The following is a 27005-nucleotide window of genomic DNA, read 5'->3' as shown; positions in this document are numbered from 1 at the left end:
GGACTTTTTGTTTACATTTATTTATTCTTTTCTTTATACATTGTGCACCCCCTAAGGTCATAATAGACTTTTGGGGGGCACTTTAACATTACTTTTTCTGCTTATTCCCCAGTGGTGCATCATCTGCAGAGGATATGAAGATCAGCCTTAAATATGGCGGTCTTCTTTAATCTCCCCCAATGTGTGGTTGCCAGAATGGCAACTTGTGATATAGGAGTAAGAGTAGGAAATTATTACTTTCCCCCCTGCCATGTGTCCGCTCATCTGTTCTGTGGCTGTGTAGATCATATGAGGCTGTGGCAGATTACAGATGTCACAGAGATACCAATACACAGAGGGGTCAGACAGGTTACAGATGGTGAAGACATGAGAAACTTCTTAAGGCTTGCACTAGATCAGCAGGGTATTCCTTTCTAAGACATTTATTGCCTCTCTACATCTGGGACCTGCACCTATCACTAAAATCTTGCCCCCTGACCCCTATCCTACCATAACTTTCTGGCCATTGATTCCAGCTGGAGAGTGGATGGAGATGTGGCTGCTCATGTGTAGTCTCTGTATTCACTTCTATGGAAGTCGCAGCTCAGCTGTTTTCTCTTGGACATGGTGGCTGGAAATAGACAAGGATCCGGCAGGTGACAGACATCTACAGCACATCATGTGAACATGTCCCAAATGTCTGTTATGTAAAGAATCTATTGAAATTGTGAATGTAACATAGAGGCAGTCCTGAATATATATAGCGGATTGCTGCAAAACTCAACATGCAGTTATGTGTCACGTGTTACGTGCAGATATGTAAATGATTATAGGTGTACGTATTATTACTCTGATACTGGGTCTCACAACAAGAGGGTGTAAAGGTGCTTTCCTCACTGCCCTTTAAAAAATCTCTCAGTGGCTACTTTTGGGTAGTGTACCTCTTGTTGAGAGATTGTTGATTACTGGACATGCCTCCATGATGCGCTCAAATACATTTTGCCCAGTTGGAAAAATTGAGAGGAGACACATCATGGGACTGAGAGAAGCAGGATGGCAATTTTCATCTAAGCCTAGAAGTTAGGAGTTGTTGAGAGGAAATAAACACTCACGGCAAATAAAGGCTCCAGACAGACCACCAGTAGAGAGGATTGTTTGATCCGCAGACAAGCAGCTACCATCGCTTCCTTGTCCACCATCGTATTTAGAAATGAACCCAGGTTCTGTTTGGAATCCAATCACGGTCAGGCTCAAGTATGGAGGCTTCCCTAATGGTGGTATGGCTTCAATCCTGCTTTTGTTGTGGAGTGAGACGTAGCCCCAACTTGTGGAGCCATTGCATATGACAGTTGGCCATCGCTAGTAGTGATACAAGGGACAAAAACAGCTCAGTGATATTTGCAGGACATCCTACGACCACATGTGTCACCTGGTATTTTTCAGTAGGATAATGTTCGCCCACACACAGCAAGAGTTTCCCAGGAATGATTCCACCAGATTGCAACACTTCTTTGTCCTGTCCAGTCTCCAGATTTATCCTCAATTGATCATTTATGGGACCAGTTGGAACGCCAGCTTTGGCAACCTATGAGTGTGCAGGGTCTACAGGTCCAGCTGTAATATCTGTGTGGAAATGTGCCACCGCACATTGTACATAACCTGTATACCTCCATACCGTATCTCTTGTATCCAGACTAGAAGCGGCCAAACAAGGTAACTTCTCCTGTCTCTCTATTATTGTAGTCACTTACATAAAAAAGCAATGCCCTTCTGTCCAAGGATAGATGGGGTGTTGTATTGTGATGGACCCCCCATATGGTCTCCCATTGATGGTAATGCAACGCTCACAATTTGGGTCTGTTATATAGAACGTCTCCCTGTATGCCTGTAGGCTTAGCCATCAAACCCATAAATTTCCCTATAAAACTGAATACTCTTACATAATGCAGGGCCCAAGAACATCACAAAAGGAGATTTGTTCTGTGGTTTTGCATGTTTGCACTTTGTAAATATCCTTTACTGGCTTGTTTAGAAGGCCTTGCAGGGTATTAACAGTCGCTGAGGTCCTGAATGGCAGCAGAAATTTGCAAATGTATTAAATTGACAGGTTACAGGACATTTACCTTTCCTCCCAGAATACCAGGGGGTCTTTCTTACAGAAGAGTAGACTCAGGTGCAGCACTACTTTGCATCTTGTCACTGTCTGTGTGCAAAAAGGAGAATCACTTGTATTGTCCAGGGTGTCAATGACATACCATGGAGTGATGTACAGTGCAACCTTTGTCCCCCACAATGCCCTCCTGTCCACTCCAGTGTCCCCACTGAAACATGTTGTACAAGCCGCTCATACATGATCACTACATCGCGTCCACCTGCACTGGGATCACAGGCAGTTCCCGAGGAGACCTGTACTCTGAGATGTATCTGACCTGGTGCAGATGCATTGATGTTATTGCACCAAAATAGAAGATTTAGAGCAGATAAAGACTCCCTTGTATTATTAGTATTTTATCTTAGTATAGTGGCGTAACTAGGAATGGCAGGGCCCCGTGGCAAACTTTGACATAGCCCCCCCCCCCCCAACACACCCCCACCAACTTCCTCTCAAGACCTCAACAGAGTGAGCAGCCCCCCCCCCCCCCCCCCCGCATTCCTGCACGCACTATTATGCCCCAAAGTGGCCCCTGCACACAGTATTATGTCACATAGTGGCCTCTGCGCACACTATTAGTCCCTATATTGGCCCCTGCACACAGTATTATGCCCCACAGTGGCCCCTGCATTCAGTATTATGCCCCATAGTGGACTCTGCGCACAGTATTAGTCCCTATATTGGCCCCTGCACACAGTATTATTCTCCATAGTGGCCCCTGCACACAGTATTATTCTCCATAGTGGTCACTGCACACAGTATTATGCCCCATAATGGCCCCTACACACAGTATTATGCTCATTGTGGTCACTGCACACAGAATTACTCTCCATAGTGGCCCCTGCACACAGTATTAGTCCCTATATTGGCCTCTGCGCACAGTATTATCCCCCATAGTGGCCTCTGTTCACAGTATTAGTCCCTATATTGGCCCCTGCACACAGTATTGTGCCCCATAGTGGTCACTGCACACAGGATTATTCTCCATAGTGGCCCCTACACAGTATTATGCCCCATTATCAACCACCCATGAACAATTATTATACTATGGAGTCTTTTCAGACCCCAGAGTATAATAATTGGAGACCCAGGGGAAGATACAAACATAAAAAAAGCACTGTTACTTACCTCTCCTGGTCTCCTGGGCTCCGGCTCATCTTCAATGATAGACCAGACGTCACTTGAGCCGGGACTTGTGTTGCGACGCATAAGGACGCAAGCCCACGTGACGTCTATGACATCACCAAGTAGGCCCGAAGCCTGCCAGAGCAGGAGAGGTAAGTAACAGTGTTTTTTTATGTTCTCTCACCTTTCCTGGCACTCTGATCATTATACTCGGGGGGCTGAAAAGACTCCCCAAGTATAATGATAGTGTGTGTGGGGTTAGCGGGCCCACAGCCTTACTTACCGATCCCGGCTCCTGCTCACAGCCACTTCCGCAGAAGGGGAAGCACTGGCAGCCATGCGCAGGAGCCAGGATCGGTATATAAATAGAAAATCCGAGGCAGTAGCGGCTGCTGCAGGGCCCCCTAATGTCCCTGTCCCTGTGGCAGCTATCGGTGCTACCCTGATAGTTACGCCCCTGTCTTACTATAGACGTGTTTATCCCAGACTTCACTTGCTATAGATTTCCCAACAACATCTGCTGGAAGTTTGTTCCAAGCCTCAACTACTCTTTCAGTGAAATATTTCCTGACATTGAGACTGATCTAACTTCAGATTGTTCTCCTTTTCTTGTGTTTAGTTTCTTATTAACACTTCCTTACTGAACCTTATTTATACCTTTAACATATTTCAACTTTCGATCTTGTCCCCTTTTCCCTTCTTTCCTCGAGGATAAACAGATTAAGTTCTTTAAGCCTCTCCTGATGTTTTATAAATACATCTCCCTAATGATCCTCCATAAAGAGCTGCCCAAACATTGCAACCACTTCAGAAGTCGCCACCTTCAGCATTGCAAATAAATATAAAGGCGTTCACGGAAAGGGTACTAAAAATCAATTCTCTCACATGTCCATAGTATCAGCAATTCTCATCAGTGTAATGTGATCAGAAGCAAAAATCTACAGCATAGCTCCCCATTCCTTAATGCTTCTACGGTATCCAAGTATAAAGGGGAAACGAGGATAAGAAGTCACGGCAATAGTGATGCACTATAGACTGGAATGACCCTGGATAGAGAAGTTGGATCCCCTTATCATATGTTGTCATAAGTCAGATATTACAGAAATGTCCAGGATATGTGCAAGGTAAAAACTATATCTAAGAAGAGGAGGAGGAGGAGGGGTTAATCTCACATCTTACTCCAATCAAAATTAAATTATTAATTTTTTATGTAACTTGGAATTGTCCTTTAAAGGACTGTTCTGCACCTCAAAATTAAAGAGGACCTTTCATGTCCTCCTGCATATGCGGTTTTATATATTGCTAGAAAGCTGAAGCGCACTGTCAACTTTCCCGTTATGTGTGGTGGGGCTGGTGTTATCAATGCCGATAGTTTCAGCACCGATCTCTACCCTCAGTCAGAAGGCCATTCCTGACAGTCTAGCTGGGCCTTGACAGTACTCGCACATAGACTAGTACTGGGGGAGGCACTCCTCACAGCTCAACGTCATTGCTAGGCGTTACGGAACATCTCCTCTGACCGTGCAGGGCTATGGACGAGTACTATCAGGGGAGCGTTCTTCACAGCCCAGCTAGACTGTCAGGAACGCCCTTCTGACAGTGGGTAGAGATCAGTGCTGAAAATAACAGCATCGATAACACCAGTCCTGGGGCACATAACAGGAAAGCCCACAGTGCGCTGTATTCAGTGCACTGTTGGCTTTCTAGCAGTATATAAAACGGCCTTTGCCCAAGGACATGAAAGGTCTTCCTTAAAGGAACTGTCCTCTTATGAAATAAATTATTACGAGCTACAAATTGAAAATCGATATGACTCCCCCATTGCTGTTTAGGCCAACAGTGTTGAATTGAACAAGGCAAGGCATGACCAACCAGATCTGACAAAAAGTTTTCCAATAAAAAACATTGAGAACACGATAATCACATTGTAGTGCTATGTATTAGGCCTAGGTCACACGGGGCAAGGGGGGCATATCTTGGTCCTAATTTTGAAGCAAGAAGCCGCGTCAGAATAGGATGAAAATACACCTGCCGCGACTGTCGCGGCTTCCGACAGTCGCGGCTTCCCGCTCCGGAGTAAGCTCAAATGAATGGGCCTAGTCCTAGTCCAGTGCCATGAGGCGGACGCCGCGGCTGATTCAACCGCGGAATCCGCCTGAAGAGAGGGCAGCTCGCGGTCTACATAGACTGCTATTGTGAGGGGACGGATTATGATGTGGATTCAGCGCCAAAATCCGCCCCCTCTTGCCCCGTGTGAACGAGCCCTTATCGGTCCTTTGTATTGTACATTACTTAGTATATGCAATATTTTGGTAACAGATATGTGGAGCTTCTAACAGCCAACCACCTACCATGCCTCTAAGTATCTCTTCCCTCAATGGTAAATTTCATCCTAACTATTCATAGCATCTAACCATTGTGGGTTTAGAGCAGCCAATCTGACCCGGTTAATAGCACATAATAACACATGTAATGCCCTGAGGCTTTCCTTATGGCGGAGGAGATTAGAACGCGGTGCCCGCATATGCCCTGCATATCTTACCAGTATAATTACCGGCAGTATCACTGTCATAAGGGGAGCAGGGACCAATCTGGGGGTCAGCCAGTTATTTTGGGAGCAATCACTTTGTACATATTAATTACTGAGTAACGCAGAAAAAAGTAATTAACACGTCTAACGAGATATCTAACAGCTGGCAATGAGCAATAATGCCAAAGAAATTTGTGAATAAACTTGCGAGCGGTTGTGAAGCTTCGGGATTGGGATGTCACTAAATGATTCTAGATTATGGGGATAATGTTCCTCCTTAAGGAGAGACCACCTATTAGGTGTGTGGAGACTTATACAGCCATAGATGCTCCACTGCAAGGGAACATGGGAGGAATATGCAAATATGTCTCCCAAGATGTAAATAGGGAGACAGTGCCTCTGTTATGCTGCCCTCTATAGGAAGCACCTTGAACATCATGCCCGACTTTCCCAGAAGCCTTTACTGCATAATGTGGGCTTTATACCAAGTCAATTTCTCAGCTACGGATGGCCATTTCGGTCTGGTTGGACCTCGTCAAGTCAGTTCTCTCTACGCTGCGCTGACGAGGTCCAACCAGACCGAAACGGCCGTTCGTAGCTGAAAAATTGACTCGGTATAAAGCCCACATTATGCCGAGTTCCTGCAAACCGCCATCTACCTGTGCTGCGCGCCGTGCATGGCTGCAGCTGCTGCACTCCACGGTCTCCCAACCCTATGCACCCCTGTAACCTCGGCACACGAGGAGCCCGGGGTCGCAGGTTCGGGTGTGGAGGTTGGTTACAGAAGGACAAAAATGGGGCACAGGGTAGGGGAGGGTATGTAGAGGGGGGGGGAAAGGGGCCTGGGGTGGTGTGGGAAAGGGGGGGTAAGGGAGCCCGAGGTCACAGGTCGGGAAGGGAGCGAGTGAATGGGGGAGCGGGTAGGGAAAAAGTGGGGGGCCAGGGACGAGAGGAGAGGAAGTGGGCCGGCGGGGCGCAAGGTGGGGGTCCATGGGCACACTGGTGTTGGACGGGTCCGCTGCGCCCAGAAGCCAGAGGCGGGGGGGGGGGAGGGGCTTCACTGCAGGTGGAGCACGCAAGGGGTCAGTATAATATAATACAATATAATATAAAATTTGATATAATTAATTGAATGTAAGGTATAATATATAACATTATAATATAGAATGTTTATTATAATTGTTTATTACCAGGTATAGTATCTCAATCCCAGCGTCATTGCAAAACAAAGGCCTCTTGGAAGGTCGAGCATGATGCGAAAGGGAGCAGCCTTTATTGGGTTATTTCACTGGAGTTCTGTCTTCCTAACTACATCAGGGAAGACAGGCTTGCACATTCCAGTGAGCGCCCTCTATTGGTTTGCAACACTGAGGCAGCAGCTGACTTCCTAATTACATCATGGAAGACAGATTTGCATATTCTTCCCATGGTCCTTTGCGATGTGGAGTGCTAAAGGCTTAATAAGTCTCCACACACCTACAGTCCTATGAAAAAGTTTGGGCACCCCTATTAATCTTAATCATTTTTAGTTCTAAATATTTTGGTGTTTGCAACAGCCATTTCAGTTTGATATATCTAATAACTGATGGACACAGTAATATTTCAGGATTGAAATGAGGTTTATTGTACTAACAGAAAATGCGCAATATGCATTAAACCAAAATTTGACCGGTGCAAAAGAATGGGCACCCTTATCATTTTATTGATTTGAATACTCCTAACTACTTTTTACTGACTTACTGAAGCACAAAATTGGTTTTGTAACCTCAGTGAGCTTTGAACTTCATAGCCAGGTGTATCCAATCATGAGAAAAGGTATTTAAGGTGGCCAATTGCAAGTTGTTCTACTATTTGAATCTCCTCTGAAGAGTGGCATCATGGGCTACTCAAAACAACTCTCAAATGATCTGAAAACAAAGATTGTTCAACATAGTTGTTCAGGGGAAGGATACAAAAAGCTGTCTCAGAGATTTAACCTGTCAGTTTCCACTGTGAGGAACATAGTAAGGAAATGGAAGACCACAGGGACAGTTCTTGTTAAGCCCAGAAGTGGCAGGCCAAGAAAAATATCAGAAAGGCAGAGAAGAAGAATGGTGAGAACAGTCAAGGACAATCCACAGACCACCTCCAAAGAGCTGCAGCATCATCTTGCTGCAGATGGTGTCACTGTGCATCGGTCAACTATACAGCGCACTTTGCACAAATAGAAGCTGTATGGGAGAGTGATGAGAAAGAAGCCGTTTCTGCACGTACGCCACAAATAGAGTTGCCTGAGGTATGAAAAAGCACATTTGGACAAGGCAGCTTCATTTTGGAAACAAAAATTGAGTTGTTTGGTTATAAAAAAAGGCGTTATGCATGGCGTCCAAAAAGAAACAGCATTCCAAGAAAAACACATGCTACCCACTGTAAAATTTGGTGGAGGTTCCATCATGCTTTGGGGCTGTGTGGCCAATGCCGGCATCGGGAATCTTGTTAAAGTTGAGAGTCACATGGATTCCACTCAGTATCAGCAGATTCTTGAGAATAATGTTCAAGAATCAGTGACGAAGTTGAAGTTACGCCGGGGATGGATATTTCAGCAAGACAATGATCCAAAACACCGCTCCAAATCCTCAGGCATTCATGCAGAGGAACAATTACAATGTTCTGGAATGGCCATCCCAGTCCCCAGACCTGAATATCATTGAACATCTGTGGGATGATCTGAAGCGGGCTGTCCATGCTCGGCGACCATCTAACTTAACTGAACTTGAATTGTTTGTCCAAAATACCTTTATCCAGGATCCAGGAACTGATTAAAAGCTACAGGAAGCGACTAGAGGCTGTTATCTTTGCAAAAGGAGGATCTACTAAATATTAATGTCACTTTTCTGTTGAGGTGCCCATACTTTTGCACCGGTCAAATTTTGGTTTAATGCATATTGCGCATTTTCTGTTAGTACAATAAACCTCATTTCAATCCTGAAATATGACTGTGTCCATCAGTTATTAGATATATCAAACTGAAATGGCTGTTGCAAATACCAAAATATTTAGAACTAAAAATGATTAAGATTAATAGGGGTGCCCAAACTTTTTCATAGGACTGTATATGGTGGTCTCTCCCTAAGGAGTGACAATATCCCCTTAACCCTTATAATCAATTACATTTTCATTTTTAGGCGATAAATTCAAGTTTTTAGAGCCCAAAACAATTCAACATTGAAATCTGAATGACGTCTGGGATGTTTCCATATGTAATGCAGACATCAGGTGCAGGATACAAGGGCTTCCACCTAACCATTTCTATGACTGTTTCTCTACTAGGTAAAAAATATGAAAATCTATTCTCCAGGATGTAATTAGGAGAACAGTGCACTCTGTATGCCGCTCTCTAGAGGGCAGCATCCTTAACATCATGTATGACTCAGTTAATGAGCCTACTATCATGATGCGGATTTAATTGCCAAATTAGTATTTCTATTCCAAAAGGAACAGATTCCCAGCTATGGACAGCGCTGTTTCGGCCTTTTGGGCCTCCTCAGCATAGCGCAGGGATACTGATTTGGCAGTAAGAGAGACTATAGTGATGGATAATAGACAGTCCAGGCCCAGTGTCGGTGTAATGGCTCCGGACATTGACTTGTGTAGAGCTACCACAACTTTAACACTGGTTACTTACCCTGCAGAAGGAGCGGCCAACGCCAGACACATAGGAAGGCATTGAATGTTGTCATACAAAAAAGGATTTGTCCTACACGTGCGCTCCTATTAACTTTTCAAACATCTTTTGTGTCTTTGTGTTATTCTTACTCTGAACCGCACATCATACAGAAAATATTTCAGCTTTTATAATATCTTTCATTGTATACTGGCTTCTGTTCTGTGGTTAGGAAACGTGTCTGTGTCTGTGCAGAGGTAAATATGATGATTTGTGAACGTGGGCGCAATCCAAGTACCCTCGGGCAGATCTCAGCAGACGTATTTGTCTTATGACAATACTTACGGGCTACATTACAGATGTAGCAGTGCTGAATGTGCCATGAGTGTACTATAGCTTAGTGATACTATTTAGGATATACGGTACTAGTGTAGTATATATATTTTGCTGTATATACTGTGTCCAATAGATGCAGCTGAGAACATCCCTGAGATATTGAGGAGGAGGTAAAGACTTTGCAGGAGCCGCATCTATGTCAATAGCTCCAAGGAGTCAGCGGCTTGTATTGATTTCTCTGTAAGCGGCTCCATCCTCTTAGCCACAGGCCCGAGCATAAACTCTGCTTCCCCTTGCACCCCAATATCTCATTTTGACACAGGATGTATTATAAGGCATGAGCACTATATAGTATGTGTTCTTAGTATACAGTATCTGCATTATAATACGATATGTATTACTGGCTTTGGTACATGATGGATTGCACAGTATGGTATCACTATGACAAACTCAGCTCTTCTACATGGACACCCTTATGATATATACATGTATGAAACATGTGTAACATGTTTCCATATGTAACAGATGCTGCCGAATTCCACTGCACTATGTGTAGGCTCCCCGGCTCCCGCGTCACTCTCTGTGTCAAAATCTGCCCCCACCGCCCCGTGTGAACAAGCCCTTAGACTAATGCCCCACATTGCAGAAACACAGCTTTTTTTTTGTTGTTGCAGATTTTGCTAAGAATGTCTACAGAAGGAATGGGAAATATATAGGAAGTTCTTATAATTCTCCCTTCTGCTCCAGCTACTCCTGGCTTTGGCTCAAAAAACTGCAACAAAATCTGAGACAAAAAAAAAAGCTACGGTTCGACAACATGGGGTATTAGCCTAAAAAAGTTAAAAAAAAATGTATATGAATTATAAAAAAAAATAAAAAAATTTTTCAATTTCCATATGGAGAATACTAGGGAAAAAAATCAATATAGTCAAATTTCCATTTAAAAAAAAAAGTACAAAAAAGTGATCAAAACGTTGGACATCCCCAAAATGGTATAAATAAGAACAACATCTTACAGATCCTTCCACCGCTCACACAGCAGAACTTCATGGGGACTCTTTAACCTTCTAAATGTTGACTTATCCCAGTTTTGTTTTGTCTGTGTAATCGGATGGGATAGCTAAGTCCACAGACAGGTGACACTTGTTTCCAGAAGATAATGTCCTGCATTAACACCCATTAATGTTCCTTTACTACAACAACAGACATTACAACCTGATACAGAAGCAAGAAAAATCACACTTGGCTGACAAACAACCTCCACCATCCAAATTCACCAAGAAGTGACAGAGATTAGAGGGGGCATGCGATTGTAGCAGGGCCCTCCATCCCACTGTGCCACTCGATCATTGTTAGTATTATATTTGTTTGTATATTTTGTATACTGTATGTAAACCCCCAAATGTAAAGCACCATGGAATTAATATAATCATGTACAACACCATGAAATTTATATAATAATGTACAGGACCATGGAATTACTATAATAATGTACAGCACCATGGAATTAATATAATAATGTACAGCACCATATAATTAATATAATATTGTAACAGCACTATGGAATTAATATAATAATATACAGCACCATGGAATTAATATAATGCACAGCACCATGGAATTATATAATAATGTACAGCACCATGGAATTAATATAATGTATGGTACCATGGAATTAATATATTAATGTCAAGCACCATATAATTAATATAATAATGTACAGCACTATCGAATTAATATAATAATATACAGCACCATACAATTAATATAATAATGTCCAGCACCATATAATTAATATAATATTGTAACAGCACTATGGAATTAATATAATAATGTACAGCACCATGGAATTAATATAATGTACAGCACCATGGAATTAATATAATAATGTCCAGCACCATATAATTAATATAATAATGTACAGCACTATCGATTTAATATAATAATGTACAGCACTATCGAATTAATATAATAATGTACAGCACCATACAATTAATATAATAATGTACAGCACCATATAATTAATATAATAATATACAGAGCACCATGGAATTATATAATAATGTACAGCACAATGGAATTAATACAATAATGTAAAGCACCATGGAATTAATGGTGCTATACAAATAAATAATAATATGTCTAGTCAATGTATAGCACATACTGTATTAGTCCTGTATTCAGGTAGGAGCATGAGCTCAACTGATTTAAAGAGGACCTTTCACCACTTCCACCAACTCCAACTCTTTGTATCCTTCAGTAGGCGCCCCTGCTCTCAAATAATTTTGCTTAGATTAAGACGACTTGCAATATACCCCAAATTGACCAACTAGGGCCAAGGCTTGTCACTAGACCAAAGACCATTTGTCACTCTCCATTCTGGTTGGTTGTCTTGGAGGCGATCAGGAGATCACTGATCGGTGATTGACTCTAACTTCCTGCTCCTATATGTCCCTGCTTGCTGTCTTGCTTCTATGATTTAACTTTTAATCTTTCCATTCCTAATCTAGACTATGCAGTAAATGCCTTAGACTCCTAATCCCTCTTAAAAGCTTAATTGCCTACTGGTGGGAAGTGAGTCAAGTATTTATCATTTACGGATAACTTTTTTTTTTCCAAGCTGTAAGCAGCGCTCCGCATGTGCTACAGATTACAGGCTTATCCCTCACATCCTCTGCTCTGATGCTCCTGAGTGCATTAGGAGGAGGTTTCGAATTATATTGAACTAAGCAACTCATCTTAAGTACCGTCGGCACAAAACACTGCTGTAAATACACCGCAGAGCTGAGTTCACAACTTTGTGTTTCACGAAAGATGTTTCAAGAGCTGCATATGAATGCCTATATTGCTTCATTGCACAGGTGAACATATTTATACGGCCTGTTTAGGCCCATTGTAAGGAAGAATACGTAGATTCCAGCCCTCTATTCTAGATACTAAAGTTCCCCTGATCACAATGTACGGTAGAATGTTCTCTTCCAGTCTTCTTCAGTGGGAGTTTAATTTATTACCCAGCCATCGAATGAAGATTTCATTTTACTTACATGGCATAAGCATGGATGTTTATTGGCACTGATGGAGTATGGAGTATGCCTCTCATATACAATGGTTGACCAATGTTCACTAACGTTCTTTGCACCCATTGGGGAGCTACTTGTCATTGCTCGCCCTCCATTGATATAAAAAGTATGAACATCAACTTTTAATTGAATCGTACAGTTGGTTGCTCTCATTGTACACTGTCTACCAATAAGTATACGGTCACCGGTGGTAGAATAGAAAACAACATTTATTCCTATCCAATAGTTGGTAGACCCCAGCAGATGCTTCCTTACGGATGGTATTGAGCAACACAATACTCCCGGATGCCTGGTGAGACTCCTGGTGTATGTGAGCCATTGGCTGGGTGCGGTTTCTCTGACCAGCACTCGTCGGTCTCTATCTCCCAGTTTCGGAGGTCTGACGACTCGGGGCACATTTCGACAATCACCGTTCACCTTCCACTTTGTAATCATATAGGTCACTGTCGATTTTGGGTAATTCAGTTTGATTGCTATCTCCCTTGAGGCGCAACCATTTCTGTGGTTCCCCACAATTACCCCTTTCTCGAAACCGGGCAACTCTGCACTTCGTGGCATCTTGCATGCGACTAATGCCAATGCACTAACGCCAATGCTTTACATCACAACCGCAGATATCTTCATTGCATGGATGTCCAAATACTTATTGGTAGACAGCGTATTATTGATATGAAATTATAGGATAACTGTAAATCATTCTGTAGTGTCTAGTGGCAAGTAACTGTCTACAAAGTGTGAATGGAGTTGTCTTAATTTGTTCTATTGGGTCTATTATTGTATCAGTGCTTGGACCCACCAGAGGCTCCTTTGGTAAAGCTATGACCCCATTGTCCACCACACAAACTGGTGTTTGTAATATTTGGGAGTAAATATAATACTTTATATACATCTTTCTCTGAATGGCTTGATGTTCATGTTTAATGTTGAAGGTGCCATACTAAATGACTACGCCATGAGCTGACAACATCTGACATTCTCTGCCATGAACTATGGTTGGCTTCCATGAACGAGAGGAAGAAGATTTGTCACTAGTTGTGAGTAACTATTACACTACATAAAACCTGTAATGGGTCCCTATATACATTTTGACATTTAGAATAGTGGTATACCTTATGTGGCAGAGGGACCTATGGGTAGTCTAAATCTGCCTTTTACGACCATCTCGTATATGGTCCACTTTCATTCCTGTTTTACTTCCCTCACTTCCTGTTTCGGGATTGTTTGTCTACTTTACATCCAGCCAGTAAATTAGAAGTTAATTAGGAAGTGGTAATTGGGAATTGCCTTTGTATAATGGAGTGCGGCCTTCAGTGATATGTGATTTGATATGAGAGCAAACGGAAATATCCCTGATTCTATCAGCAAAGTCCTAGATCTTCGACATCAGTCCTCAAGAGTGCACAGCGATAGCATTATTGGGGTGGTGAGATTGCAGTCACAATAGGCTATGTAGATCATATATGGTCTCTTATATGGTCTCTATGGGTCCTGCAGTGATGACATCATCCACATGACCATTACAGTCAATTGCTGTGATCACATGTCATACCTCATTGATCATTGCCATACCTGCTGGATTCACTGCCTGCACTACTGATCTAAATAATGTATGTGCCGTCATTTCTGCAGGAACCTCTGGAACCACCTATGTTGTAGTTCTGGAATGGTGAGAGAATTAATAGGTATAGGTTATTACTTTTAACCACTTCTACCTACTCCATGTCAGGAATCTCAGTTTTAGCAGCTGTTTCTTTGAGGTTATCATGCCCACCCATGAAGCTTCTGCAGTGTCCAGATCCCTTTTATGGTCATCTATTTAGTAGTTGAGGAGGGATATTTAAACCCTCTTCCTTCTCACCAGGTGCCTGCTATTTGGTTGTACTTAGTGTGGCTTCCATATGCTGATCATTTGTGCTAGATTGCTGTATATTGACCTTTGACTTATTACTGAAAATCTGCTTGTCTCCTAATTTTGGCTTTGACATTACCTCTCAGACTGATTTTTTGGTTTGGACGTTTTAACTTTCATAATTTATCCTCCTGGTTTTACCTGTTGTAAGTTTATTATGGGTTCTGGTAACTTCAGCCCCAAAGTCAGCAAAAGTCCATCCAGTTTTGCAGCTGGTACTGGTGAAGGTGTTTGGGACCTCTCAGCCTATTGCTCTCGGTTGTCTGCTAGTTCCTGAAATTTCTGATATTTGCTCCAGAGACATTATCACAACACTCTAAGCCTTTATATCCTCCAGTAGGTGGCTATCCATTGATTCCATCACACCTGGAACAATTGGTGCTTTTAGTTTCAGCATCCAACTACTTTAATGTTTGTAATTAGGGTTTGTCTGGGGAATACAAGACGAAGACACATTATGTTCCCATGTCTATGTCCATATAGCTTGCAGTAAAGCAGATATATGGATAGGGTTCATCTATGTCTAATTGAATACTCTACAAAAAATAATAGAACAATTGAAAATGCAGAAATTGTACAATTCTAACCATAAAAATGATACTTTATTAGTATTTAAGGCCATAAATCTGTGTATATTATATGTATAGGAACGTTATGGGTGATGGAAGCCTTTCACGCTTCCAATGCTGATGCAAGAACAGATCCCAATGACTAAATGTTGAAATCACCAACAAAAACACCTACTGAGCGGGGAGGCTACAAAGCTCTTGAGCCTTATTCCGTCTCCCAGCGGGACAGCAGGTTCTTACCAACTATAAAGGCTACCTGGAAAAGCCGAGAGAATGGTGGGTTAGATGAAAGGCAACAGCATTGTTCTTACAAGAAAGCCACTTAATAGCCGATCAGCATGAGAAACCAAATTGGAGCTGGAGTGTGGATGGAGAACAAAGGGGACCTCAGTACATTTAGAAAATGACTTCTTTCACTGATTCCCACTTCCTGGGCTGGAGCAAAACATTGACCTATCAGATCATGATGTGGACTCATTAGCTTTCACTAAGTGTTTAGCTACAGGGTATTACTGCCTTATAGCAATGATTGACATCAACTGTAATAACTGGGCCCATTGTCTGACAATTTCTCCTAATTCTTATTTTGCAGTCCATGCCTTAGATATTGCTATTTTTGCCTACATAGAAATGCGGTCTTGGGAGCAATGAGGGTGCTACTCTTACCTCTTTGGAGTAATGGCGACGCTCTGGTAGCTCCAGAGAGCTCATCTGCACGTTGACATAAAATGGGATATCTTGGCAATACCATTTGATTCAGGTGACCCTACCCTACCTATCTGCTAGGGTGGGTTGATGTGCTGGGTTCTGCTGACAGACTAACGTCAAGCTGGCCACATTACAGCCATACAAATACATGTTCAGTTAGGCTGAGCATGCATGTGTTTTCAGTGAAACATGGGAAAAAATACACCAGTGGGGCTTGACAGTAACGTAGCTACTACGATTCTGCACCGACATGAAATATCAGCCAAATGTTTTATACACACATGATGTAAGGTTTAATGTATATGGTCACCTATATACACTACAATGCATATGAACTAGGGGGATGAATATTTGTGAGGTCTGTCTCTTTAGCCCCAATAGTATAATAAGCAGAGGCCCAGGGGAGGTGAGTCAAAATGAGAAATCTAATACTGTATACTCACCTTTCTTAGGTGTCCAGCAGTCTCCTGTTGTCTTCTTTAGGCCTCTTCTGGCCCCAGATGATGTCAGATGACCTTAGCATACTGCGGAGGCCTGTGATTGGGCTTCATAGGTCACATCGGGTGCACTGATGTCACAACGCTTTGATCCAGCATCACGCCTTACGTAACACGCTTATGGTTAGGCCAGAGTCCTTGGAAGCTCATGACATCACCCAGAGCCAGAAGAGGCCAAGAGACTGCCGGATACCCAGGAGAGGTGAGTATACATGTTCCTTTATTTTCAATAACCTCCCCTTGGCCTCCAATTATTATACTTTGGGATCAGAGGAGATGTTATATTTCCATCTGTTATACAGATAAATAAACCTGAGATATTGAAACAACAATCCCGAACATTATCCTTCCAAAATCTTCACCTGCTCTATAAATGCTGTTACATCTCTCCAGTCCTCTGGTTTTTTTGTAATATTTTTTGTTTCCAGTTTATATTTGCATCTTTATTTTTAGTCTTCACAATTTTTTGCCTAAATTTGCAAGTCTGTTACACGACAGCTGCTACATGAATAACAGTTCAGAAAATGACCCGTGGCAGGTGTTTGGTGCTATATAAAGTGAAGGGTAAGTTCTGTTTATATGTACACATGCCAGTTACCATTATACCACTCAGGTCTGTATGGAAGAATTACTACAAGATCAGTCCAGGCTGAGCAAGCAAAGACAGGAAATTTTGTCAACAGCATGTCTAAGGCAATATATATAACAAGTGGCTATTTGCAGGTATTTGCATAAAAGGTGCCTAAAACTGAACTTATAAGAGACATCACGCCCTACGTAAATGGCAATCTCACAATAATAATATAACAATATGTTATTCACATTCACTCCAAGAGATCGGACACCTACTATAGGGCCAAAATGTCCAGTAATATACTGATATCATACAAGTGACTCGTAGATATAGCGAACATTGTCTGATACCTTGTGACTCCTTAATTCATGTGGTCACTTGTTTGCTTTCACTGGTATAATTAAAGGGGTTGTCCAGATTCAGTTGAATTTTCCAATATACTTTCTGCATCAATTCATCTCGGTTTTCTAGATCTCTGCTTGCATGGACTGACTTATCCACTAGAAGAAACAAAGAATGACAATGAGCACAGATGTACAAAACCGTGAGAAACTGATACAGTGAGTATATCGGAATTTTGTACAACTTCTCATTATACAAACAATACTATTGGATAACCCCTTTAAGCTGTGGCAAACAATGGATCAGCAACTCCAATTTTTCATTGACATGTCAATTCACTCCCAGCTTGATGGTAAGTTAAAGTTACCCATCCACAATGCAAAATCTGTATCAAGGCTCCCAACTACAACACATCATTTATAATAGTGTGCACTTCATATGGTGCAGAAATATTTGGGGTGCCTTAGTTGTGACCATGATCTCGGCATCCCTTAAAGATGACCTTTCATGAGTTGGGGCGCATGCGGTTTTATATACCGCTGGAAAGCCGACAGTGCACTGAATTCAGCTTTCACAATCTGTGCCCCGGGTAAAGAGCTCGCGATACCGATACCGTAGCTCTTCACAGTCAGAAGGGCATTCCTGACAGTCTGTCAGGAACGTCCTTCTTCACAGTAGCGCCTATAGCGCTGCACCGTGTGAGCGAGAAGGAACGCCTCCCTCCCCTCCTGATAGTACTTGTCTATGGATGAATACTGGGGGAGGCGTTCCTTCCCGCTCACACAGTACAGCGCTATAGGCGCTGCTGTGAAGAAGGACGTTCCTGACAGTCTGTTCTTGCGGTGAAGAGCTACGGTACCGGCACCGTTAGCTCTTCTCCTGGGGCACAGATCGTGAAAGCTGACAGTGAATTCAGCGCTCTATTGGCTTTCTAGCGGTATATAAAACCGCCTGTGCCCCAACTCATGAAAGGTCCTCTTTAAGCCCCCAGTCCTTCCCTGATATGGCTAAATAACCAACTCTTCTCTTGTGTGTGATCTTAAGGTTGCCATATGCATTAAATTAGGTTGTTCCAAGTAAGAGTCCTGGAATTTGACATGTTTGGACTTTTGTCCAGTGGAGATAAGACCATAGGTCTTAAAAAATTTATAAGAGGCCAGATCTTGGTCAACCATTGCAAAGTGAGAGAGAGGGAGAGCAACAATCTCTACTGCAGTCACTTCTCCGCCATAAGAATGCAAGGTGTAACCAGATAGTCGATCGGAGTGCTCAGTCCACTGTTCCTAACAGGGCCCTTATACCTTGGTTCATTCCACTCTCCCCATTCAAAACACATGCACACTTGGCCGTACAAAGTATGCAAACGTATGGGAAGCTTTGCTTTAATAAGTAATATGGTAGCTGCCTCATATGGTGACTCATTTCTTCCGAGGACCACAACATCTAAGATGCATCATTGGTGTTCTTAAGTAGTGCGACACAATAAACACAATGATTGCCCTGGCATATAAGAAGATCAGACACCACAAGGTGAGCTAATGGCTGGTAGATAATTCCGCCAAGTACATGTAAGCATGGAGGTGAGTGGAAATAAAAATAAAGCCTAAATGAAATTATTACAGAGAACATCAGCGGCACATTTCATGTGAAGTGGCTCTCATCAGATAAGAAGCAAGGTTCAATCCTATGTGCAATTCTCTAAAGGATGATAAAAAGACACATTATCTCCCATACTTCAGTAACGAACTAAATGTCATTATGTGCTGATGTTAATTTACTAGCAAACTGTCTTAATAGACTGGACAGGTGCAGCGAGGTCCTGCAGTCCGGGCGCACGAAGAATAGGGCTGATTTGCAGATTAATCAGAAGGATATTGTGTGCAATAAAATATTCCGCCACTTAGATATTCATCCCTCTTAGCCCCCAGCTACACCACTTTTACGACTTCCTGCACATGCACTCCACCAGCTCCCAACCCAGAGAAAGGGAGGTAATGAGGAGGAAAATGACCAAATAATGGGAGGAAAGTTCTTTCCATTAGTTGCATCTGTGCTAAAAAGGATAAAACAACATTCGAATCGAGTTGGTTTTATTGGGGTTCATTTAAATAGTAAAAGAAACTTTGTTGCCTTTGTTGGTGTTTTTGTATTCCAGATACAGGGACATATGCTCGCTTGTAATTCGGGTGGAGTTTTTGTTTCCAAGCCCCCGTTTTCATGTAGCTTTTTGTCCTGCGTTTCCATTAAAGTATAAAAGAGTTCCTATGGTGTGCGAAGTTATTAGCCGTTGTTAGATTCTTCCACATTTAATGCATTGAAAATCAAACATTTATCTAATACATATATATTATCTAATTAACCCTTTTCATGCAGGAGCATAATAGTAGTCAATATTTAGGGAGGCTGTGAATGGAGAGAGGAGATGTCATAATACCCAGTGGTGTAACTAGGAATGACGGGGCCCAGTGGCAAACTTTTGACATGGGGCCCCTTCCCCACCCGACCACTCCCCCAAGACCCTGACCGACTGAGCCCCCCTTCGCATTCCTGCACGCACTATTATGCTCCATAGTTCCCCTGAATACAGTATTATGCCCCATAGTGGCCCTGCACATAATATGATGCCCCATAGTGGCCCCTGCACACAGTATTATGCCCCATAGTGGCCCGTGTACACAGTATTATGCCCCATAGTGGCCCCTGCACACAGTATGATGCCCCATTGTGGCCCCTGAACACAGTATGATGCCCCATAGTGGCCCCTGCACACAGTATTATCCCCCGTAGTGGCCCCTGCACACAGTATTATGCCCCATGGTGTCCCCTACACACAGTATTATCACCCATAGTGGCCCCTGTACACAGTATTATCCCCCATAGTGTCCCCTACACACAGTATTATCCCCCATAGTGGTCCCTGTACACAGTATTATGCCCCATAGTGGCCCCTGCACAGTATTATCCCCCATAGGGGCCCCTGCACAAAGTATTATTATTTATTTATTTATTATGCTTACTTGTATAGCGCCATCATATTCCGCAGCGCTTTACAGACATTGACAGTCACTGTCCCATATAGGGCTCACAATCTAAATTCCCTATCAGTATGTCTTTGTTGTGTGGGAGGAAACCGGAGGAAACCCACGCAAACACGGGGAGAATATACAAACTCCTTACAGATGTTGTCCTTGGCAGGATTCGGACTCCAGTGCTGCAAGGCTGCAGTGCTAACCACTGAGCCACCGTGATGCCCCATAGTGGCCCCTGCACACAGTATTATGCCCCATAGTAGCCCCTGCACACAGTATTATACCCCATAGTGGTTCCTGCACACAGTATTATGCCCCATAGTGGCCCCTGCACACAGTATTATACCCCATAGTGGTCCCTGCACACAGTATTATGCCCCATAGTGGCCCCTGCACACAGTATTATACCCCATAGTGGTCCCTGCACACAGTATTGTTCCCCATTGTGGACCACCCATGAACAATTATTATACTTGGGGACCCAGGGGAGGATACAAACATAAAAAAAAACACTGTTACTTACCTCTCCTGGGCGCTGGTGAACAACTCCCCGCTGATGTCGGCCATCATCAATGATGGACCAGACATCACTTGAGCCGGGGCTTGCGTCGCTACGCATAAGGACACAAGCCCCAGTCCACATGACATCTGTGACATCACCAAGTAAGCCTGATGCCTTCCGGAGCATAGGAGAGTTAATTAACAGTGTTTTTTTATGTTCTCTCACCTCTTCTAGCCCTCCGATCATTATACTTGGGGGACTGAAAAAAAAACCTGAGTATAATGATACTGTTTGTGGGGTTCGGGGCCCACGGCCTTACTTACCGATCCCAGCTCCTGCTCCTGTTACACCCAATAATAATACCCATCAGCTCGAATTTTAGTGGTTTTTGGTTTAGAATGAAAATGGCAACTGTGCTGGAATCAGCGGGGTAGCAGGTATTGAAGGTTACAAAGAGTTAGAGTTCCTGGAAGTGGTAAAAGGTCCCCTTTAATTTGTATGGGTGTCCCAGCTCTCCGGTGGAGATATCGGGAGAAAGTAGGTAAGTTGGTTTTCAGCATGTCCATTGTTTGCAGCACAAAAAAACTAAACTTAGAAAAAAAGTTTCTAATTTTAAATATAATAGAAAGAAATCCATTCTTTAATGTAATCCCATAAAAAACAATAATCTATTCAACAATCTAAAACATTTTTGCCCCCTTAATGGAAACAGAAAATATCTTCAAAATCAAAAATTTCTGGATTCAGTTCATAGGAGAAGTTCTGTACCCTACAGAAATATAATAATTGCATAGATGGATGTCACATGTGGTAGATACATTTAACTTCGTATTTGTTATTATAGGTTTCATGTCTCTGGAATTACGCTACACAGAGCCCGGGGTTATAGTTATCAAAAGGCAATTGATATCAAGAAGCAATAGATTCCATGTCTCTACCTGTTCGGATTGCATCACATACAATGTGGGATCTCAGGTAAACACAAAGAAAGCCAATGTTTACACTGGAAATATTGTCTATCATATTATTAGATTTTAGCTTTATTTATATGTATGATGTACCACAAAGTCTAGCGCTCTCCACATTTGGTTTTCTTAAGGGGAACAGCACAAGTATACAAAAACATTATCTTTTAGGATATGTTCACATGGCAAAAGTTGCTGCGGATTTGGGAGGTGGATTCCAGCCCGGAATCCAGGGCAGATCACGCACAGACTCCGCCCCCTACGGATTCCGCTCAAGGCTCCTATTCATCTTGGCCTAAGCAGCAGTGGAAAGCTGCAATGGAATGTCACTGCACTGCATCGGCCTCTGGTCGTGGCCAACCGTAGTCAACTGGTAGTCATGTGAACATACCCTAAAAATGCCCCAAAGTATACAGATAGCCAAACCACAGCAAATGAAAGTGTGTAAGGTTGCCTTATATAGTAAAATCCCCTTAATCCCACATTAATGGGCCATTATAGATGCCTGATTATCATATGACCAGGAACCAGCATTGACAATGTATCAAGAACGTCTGGGGAACCTCTGGAGATATCACAAAATTACATATAGGGCTCACAAAGTACATTTTTCCCTATCAGTATGTCTTTGGGGTATGGGAGGATATCCACACAAACACGGGGAGAACATACAAACTCCTTACAGATGTTGTTCCTGGTGGGATTTGAACCCAGGACTCCAGCACTGCGAGGCTGCAGTGCTAACCACTAAGCCACCGTGCTGCCCCTAAGTCCACATTTCTTAATAAATATAATGCCCAGATAAAATCCCTAGGCAACTACAGATCCCAGTCCGGACCCTCAAAATAAAATCATATCCCTGATCCGACCCCTCTAAATAAATACAGACTTCAGGTGCCAATCTTTCTTTGTTCCAATAGCTTGCAGTTCTTTTCACTAATAGGTGCTGTAGGAAGGAGCATACCGTATATACTCGAGTATAAGCCGAATTTTTCAGCACAGTTTTGTGCTGAAGAAGCCTCCCTCGGCTTATACTCGGGTTTATGACCAGCCACAATAGTAATGTTTAGAATCTCCCATAAAATAATGAAAAAAAATATAATAAAAAAATAAAGTAAATAAAAGTTGTAAATCCCTCCTTTCCCTAGAATACATATAAAAGTAGAAAATGACTGTGAAACACAAACACATTAGGTATCCCTGTGTCTGACATATAGGGGATCTGCAGTGCTCCTGATCCATCGGGAAGGGGTTAATAGGAGCTACCCTATATTCAGCCAGGCTGAATTCCAAGTGGGGGGGGGAAAAACAGTCCTCAAGCTCAGGGAAGGGGCAGCACCCAGCACCTACTGCACCCAAAATCTCAGGCCATTTTAATTTTTGAAATTTTCCAGTAGCTGCTGCATCCCCCCCCCCCCCCCCCCCGGCTCGAGTCAATACGTTTTCCCTGTTTTTTGTGGTAAAATTAGGGGGCCCGGCTTATATTTGGGTCGGCTTATACTCGAGTATATACGGTATAGTATAGTATATAGTATAGTATATAGTATTTGGCCATAATGTAACCCACGCAACTGAATGGGGCCTTGGAGATCAGGGAGACCCTGCAGCAGTGGGTTGTATTATGGGCTTTTTAAAAAAATAGAATCAGCCACTACCTATTAGATTATTCCAACAGCCTTAATTTTACTCACCCATCGCTCCTGTCTAGGCCATCTCCATTTCATCCTCCTGGGGGCACCACACAGTAAATGTGGACGCCAAACAGTATCACATCCTGACATTGTTTAGCATCCGCATGTAAAGCACGGTGCCCCCTGGAGGCTGAAGTGGAGGGATGAGTGAATATCAGCAGTACATGATGGAATAACAAAGGGGCTATCATAAGTAGACAATTGGCCAAGCTACAAGGTGCAGGTTCCTAAAGGTTGCTAGGCCCTGTCTAAAGCTCATAGGTCCTCATAGCTATGAGCTCCATCCAAAAGTTCCTCTAAAAGTCTCTAATATCTAAAAAGTGAGCAGAGCAAAATATAACTCTATATATGCTTCTTGAATGTAATGTGAACACTGGCCTTGATGGGTAACTGATAGTCTAACAAGGTCACTCCTGCACAAACTTCCACCTTCTAGCTAGGGAGCAAGGGAACTGGCTATGTTCTCCTTAGCATGAAGAAGACTGACTGTCTCATTCTCGGCACTAGAATGATCAAAGATTGAAGGCTGTACCATCTACCCTGGTCCAGCCACATTGGTTTAGTCCAATTAAAGTTATTAGGCAAAAATATGTAAAATGTGTTAAAAAGCAAAATTCTAGTGATCCTACTAGGAAACTACATGGATTATAGCACCAGACTCTGCGGGAACACAGGCCATTGACAAGGGTATGGTAACACTCATAGGTCAGTTCATAATTCATATGTCAATTCATAATTCATAATTTGCTAGGAAGAATAACAGAGGAACAGCTCAACGCAGCAATATAAGGCAAGATGATCCAGAATTGTTATTTCATGGGGAAGACGAGTACTTACTAAGACAGACATGTCGGGTGAGTTGAGAGATTCCTATCGACCATGATAAACTCTGGAGTAATATAATAGGAGAAAATAGGATTCTTTTGGGTTTTTACTACACTTTTAATGTAACGTTGACCCGAAACCTATGCCAGATACTTTGAATATCCCATAAAACCATAGAAGAGTTCACGGTGGGACACGTAGTAGTCAGCGCACCTCACTACCTCCACTCTTGTATATTTGTGGCCGACCAGCTCTGCACAGTCTGTACTGGTTTGTACAGTCTGTTTATTCCATTGTACACCCTCTCGTTCCAAGTTCCATATTGATAGAAAAGTCATCAATCCGAAAAAGATATTACCACCCTGTATATTAGGAAAGCCAACCCATGTGCGGATAGATGGAAGTTATTGTGATCATTTGCCAACAAGTGTGTGTGTCAGGAATTTACCATGAAAAGTTGCCTCAGCTGCACAGGAAAGAATATCGTATTTACCTTACTGGTTTTAATTATCAGAACTGAACTGGCCAGACCGGCATTCATGGCGGCATTGAGAAAGTGCCAACATATTCCATGGAGATGTTAGTGTTCCAGTATGTACGAGTTCATCGAAAAAGGTCAGAGATGAGAAACCAATTTTCATTACGAAACAGAAATTCCCATTAAATAAGTCCTGAAGACCACCATTGGAGTTCTGAGTTACTGGGCATTACCCTCATAGGCAAGAGGGCAAAAATTGAAAGAGTAAGGGTGTAACAGTCAGTAGTGCAGGAGTATCATCCATAACAGTCAGTAGTGTAGGAGTATGCATCCAATGGGTTAAGTCTTTGTACCAAGGAAATAGAGATGTGTTCATGACAAGGGTATTGCCAACTCGGTCCTTCCACTTCTCTCTTCACACCCTTATTACCTGAAATAAAGATTTGACACCTTTTCTTTGGATCAATTGACCACAGCAGCCATTTTATTAAATAAAATAATAACCAAACCTAACATACCCAACAATAAATACTGTAAACACCCATTGTGTCTACTGAACGATGACAGAGGTCCTCAAGGCTCAAAACCCACCTCCAACTAACGTCCCTTTGTAGCACCAGCTATCTTACCTCTAGCTGTTCCACACCAGCTCGGGGGTACCAATTTATTAAAGCATCTTGGTGCTCATTCTGTCTCCTTGGCAAAATGGGTCAAACCCCTTAAAGCCACTTTAAACCAAAACCCAAATCCAACCAATACTTGTCAATGGTTTGGGGAGTCCAGCAACTACCATGGGGCCCTCCCCACCAAAAGCATTACCAAATCTACCAACTTAGAGAACCCTCCACCGCCAAGGCTACTGTGACTATAGCCTCTTCCCCTCCTATAACACGTGTTCCCAAATTGTTTGGTGGCTTTCTCAGGTGATGACCTCAATTCAGCTGTAGCAGAACTTTTCTCTCCACATTTTTCAAGTGGAATGGAGGATGGAATCCCTGAACGGAAATCCAGCCTTAAAGGGGTTGTCCCATCACAAGGATCCTATCTATACTGCTAGTTTATGTGGATTTAAGACTTGTCCTAAAGCATTGCTTTATCAAAACTGCTTTGTTTGGCCGCTATCTTAATTTATTCACTTCATTGTTTACACTCCGTTTCTATGGCCCTTGGGATTATCTGCTCATTTGTCAAGTGATGTAGCTGTTCTGAGCTGTTTGTGTCTTTTAAGTAGCAGAGCTTCTCAGAGAGCTGCTGGGATTTCTGAGCTCTTATCAGTCGGTTTAATAGAATTTGGCTGATAAGGGCTGAGATAGGAAGTCCGGTACCTCTGTATGTAATGCAAACTGACTCAAATCCAGCTCTGCTACATCAGCTTCACACTGTAGTAATTCATTTACAACCAATCCCGTTCAAGTGAAACCCCGCCCACCAATGTGCCGAGAAAAGCAGGAAGTGAAGAGAGCACAACAGCCTGCAGGTTAGTGAACAAGCGTCATGGGAATACCCCTTTAAGCATGTGACTGATGAGAAGTGAAAATACTATGAAGTCCAGAAGTCCTCTGGAAGCAATGGGGTAGCAGGAACCTGGCATTGGGTAGGCTGGTGTAACAGGAGGCATAGTGATCGGGCCTGGCACCATTACAATTGCATCTGTGATATAATTGGTTATGGGACAACGAAGCATTCAGTGGTTGTCCACCGTCAACCTACTTCTGTCTAATGTGATGGCCACCCGTGGGTTGTATGAAGTCAGTCAACTGTAGAGTTCATGTAGTAAAAGTAGTACGTTAGCGCCAATATAAATTCACAGTTCAGGTTAGATAAAACTTGAATAATCTTCATAAAAGAAACTTCCAACACTTCATCCAAGCTTCAACCACAGAAAGCCCCCCCCCCATGTGACCTTCTGTAAAGCGTTGTTGCTCCATGTCATCTCTCATCATTTATGACTGCAATTGAAGTCTACAACATGTGGACAACCCCAAGTTTATTTTTCTCCATGCTGAGCCCTCTCTCCATGGTTGGTAAGGGTTATTCATTCTTGACTTTCCTTCTTTCTTCATTCGCATCT

The sequence above is a fragment of the Leptodactylus fuscus genome, chromosome 6, assembly GCF_031893055.1.
Source record: "Leptodactylus fuscus isolate aLepFus1 chromosome 6, aLepFus1.hap2, whole genome shotgun sequence".
NCBI classification, from domain to species: domain Eukaryota; kingdom Metazoa; phylum Chordata; class Amphibia; order Anura; family Leptodactylidae; genus Leptodactylus; species Leptodactylus fuscus.
The sequence above is the reverse complement of the archived record's forward strand: the minus strand, read 5'-3'. Positions refer to the sequence as shown.